The sequence below is a fragment of the Euphorbia lathyris genome, chromosome 5 (genome assembly GCF_963576675.1).
Source record: "Euphorbia lathyris chromosome 5, ddEupLath1.1, whole genome shotgun sequence".
In the NCBI taxonomy this organism is placed as follows: domain Eukaryota; kingdom Viridiplantae; phylum Streptophyta; class Magnoliopsida; order Malpighiales; family Euphorbiaceae; genus Euphorbia; species Euphorbia lathyris.
The window spans coordinates 53,001,652-53,005,135 of record NC_088914.1 but is presented as its reverse complement, the minus strand read 5'-3'; the positions used below and the strand labels follow the sequence as shown (position 1 = coordinate 53,005,135).

The 3,484-nt window shown below is 35.6% G+C and overlaps 1 non-coding gene across 1 annotated transcript; it reads right to left on the bottom strand.

The window, feature by feature from the left end:
• Nucleotides 1–2,231: 2,231 nt before the first annotated feature.
• On the bottom strand, nt 2,232–2,338 carry LOC136231443 (small nucleolar RNA R71). The gene has a single exon (XR_010689828.1). It is a non-coding gene; the product is annotated as a small nucleolar RNA R71 (small nucleolar RNA).
• Nucleotides 2,339–3,484: the final 1,146 nt, after the last annotated feature.

Below are 3,484 nucleotides of genomic sequence, written 5' to 3'. Positions count from 1 at the left end.
TGACGTGGATGTCTGGTATGAAATGTCTAGTGTGGAGGCTGTTGGAGTTTAGTGTCTGTTAAGCCCAAAATATACCTAAAATATCATCGATAATTACATCAATATTGCTACGAATTTATGCTATTTATAACTGTTTAGAAAGCTTTTACTCTCGAATATGTTTCTTTCTTGTAAGGTGCATAAATATTTGGTAAAATCCAAATAGGAACGAAAAGAGCTAAAAAACAGAAGAAAAACCCTACAAAATGAGTCGAAGACGACAGAAATTAATAACGCCAAATCGAGGACGCGAACAAAAGCCAAAGAGGTGAAAAACGTTCTGTGCCGCGACTGCGGCCCCCACATTCTCGGTCGCGACACGCGTTCCTCAGCTTCTCCTTCCCTTCGTTTGAAGACCAATTGATGCTCCCCCCATTCTCGGTAGAGAATTTAATATTCTCGGTACGAGCAGGAGTCTGTAGAAGCCTAGTTGCACACTTTCGTTTTCGACGAAACACGATCGTTCGGTGGATAAAGACGTCCTTTCGCAACAGATACGATCCTTCACAACGGACACGACACTTCAATCAAGACTCTTCAACATCTATAAATAAAGAGTTGATGGAGAGTTGAAGATATGTAGAAGAAAGAGATTAGTATAGAATTTATGCAGAAATTCTGAGTCAAGTGATTCAGAAGTTAGATTTCGATTCTGTAAAAAAGCAATATGATGTACACACATTGTTTATTCAATAATAACAAGTTCAGTAGCGTTTAGACATTGTTCCAGTTTAGTTTTCATTTTGGTAGTAGACCGACTCAGTCTCTATTACGAAGATTCAATGAGAAGATTGAGTAGAGGATCCGCCCCAGAGCCTGACAAACTCTAACGAAACCCAAGGAAAGGATTGACAACCCGTTCACTTGCAAGGCATCGAATGTTTCCATGCTCCATGTTCTCTGTAAACTTGTATCAATTTATATTTCACCTAATAAAGTCCGTTCTATTCGATAGATTGTTATGCAGCACTTTGGTAAAGGATCCGAAGTGGATGCTGGTGTTTTCATTAAAACGTATTTAATTCAAAATCTTTACAAGGAAACTTTGTTGAACACTTAGGCAAATTATTATCTCGAAAGAGTTTTAATTTGATTAAAGGCAATTATCCCGGATAGGGTTTTGTCATGTTCAAAGCCAAATAATTAGAGGTTCCGTCATTTATTTCATCTTTATAATTCGTACAAAGTTTAAAGTTGTTTTCTTTGCTTAATGCAAACAAATACATTTGTTTACTTTTCTAAAAAGTACTAAACGTTCCTATCTTGCAAATTCATTCTTAAATCAGAGTATTTTCTAACGTTTTCATACTCTAACCTAATTCTCATTCTAGCAATTTCAAAACCAAAACCGATTAAACGATTTTCCATATTATAAACCTTAAAAGTAAATTTAACCGATTATAAATAAGTTTTGTTCGAAAAACGTTCCTTGTGGGATCGATATCTTTTATTACTACAAGCGTATACCGTGCACTTGCGGAAATCGCTCAACAAGTTTTTGGCGCCGTTGCCGGGGAACGCCAAATTTTTTGACAAAATTTTAAATTTTTCGTGTTTTATTATGAATCTAGGTTTATTCATACTTATTTTAATTTTCTTTTATTTTATAATTTTCAAATACTAACATATTTATTCTTCAAATTCTGTTTTGTAGGTAGTTTCGGTTCGTGCAAAATTTCAGGTTCATGCGCAGTTCTCGAAGTTCAGGCACGTCACCAGATCCTATTGACCCAGAAATTGAAAGAACTCTTAAAAAGAACAAGAAGGAAAAGAAAAAGAAAAACAAAACCCCAATAAAAACTAGAATTACCGAGCCAGAAGTTATGGCCACACTTATGAATTACGCTAGGCCAGGAGTGGCCGGTGTAACAAACAGTATAGTTAGACCCCAAATTAATGCAAACCAATTTGAAATTAAGCCTGCGTTGTTTAATATGTTGCAAAATAACGTAACATTTTACGGGTTACCTAACGAAAATCCTAATACCCATTTGATAAATTTCTTAGAAATTTGTGACACTTTTAAAATTACTGATGTAACTGCAGAAGCAATCAAACTTCGCCTTTTTCCTTTTACTTTGAAGGATCGAGCCAAAGAATTGTTAACTTCTATGCCAACCGCATCATTTGCCACTTGGGAACAATTAGCCCAAGCGTTTTTATCAAAAAAATTTCCTTTAGCAAAAACCACAAGAGTCATTAAAGAGTTAACATATTTTTCTCAAAATGATAATGAAACTCTTTATGAGGCTTGGGAACGTTTTAAAGAACTTCAACGTTTATGCCCACACCACCAATTGCCCGCTGAACTTTTAATGCAAACATTTTATAATGGACTAAATCCTACAACTAGAGGTTCATTGGACGCTATGTCTGGAGGGTTATTTATGAAGAAAACATCTGCCCAAGCAAGAGAACTTTTGGAGGAAATGGCAATCAACAGCAGTATGTGGCCCGCGGAACGTGGACACGTACCATTAGCGAAACCATCATCCTCAGCAACTTCATCAGTTAAAGGTATAGTGAATCTTGATCCAGTAGCGATGTTGCAAGCCCAATTTTCTGCCTTATCGCACAAAATTGATAGGTTTATGGCACCGTGTGATCCTAATGGTAACCCAATCCAAATAGATGTGGACTACGAAGGTATGAGTGAAATTGAACAGGTAAATTTTGTCCAAGGGCAAAACCAAAATAATAACCCTTATTCCAATACATATAATCCTGGATGGAGAAATCATCCTAACTTTAACTGGAGAGATAATAATAATAATACTAATGCTAATCAAAATCGTACTGCTAATTATCAAAATCAATCAAGAGATACGATTAGCACTTTATCTTCTAAAATCGACAAATTTATTGATGCTATGAGCGGAAAAATAAGTAATCACGACGATGGTTTTAAACGGATCGAGAATAAATTCGATCAGCTTATTAAAAACCAATCATCTAGCATCCATAATTTGGAGATTCAAATTGGACAACTCGCTAAATCAATTCCATCCCGCAAAGAGGGAAGTCTTCCAAGCCATACGGAAGAAAATCCGAAAGAGCATGTTAAGGCTATCACTCTTCGTTCAGGGAAAAATTACTTAGGTCCGGAAATGCCCGGAAATTCGATTTTATCTGGAACTGATTTACCAAAGCCCAAAGAAGATAAATTAAATCAAAAAGATGCACCAATTGACTCTAGTACAAAAACTTTTGTACCCAAACCACCTTTTCCACACAAAGTCCGCAATAAGGACTATGACAAACAACTTTTAACATTTTTAGACAAACTTAAAAATTTACATATTAATTTGACGTTTATGGATGCGATTACGCAAATTCCCAATTATGGTAAATTCCTCAAAGATTTAATTTCAAAGAAAATCAGTTGGGAAGGAATTTCATCCATTTCACTAACTGAAGATTGTAGTTCGATCGTGTCAAGCAATTT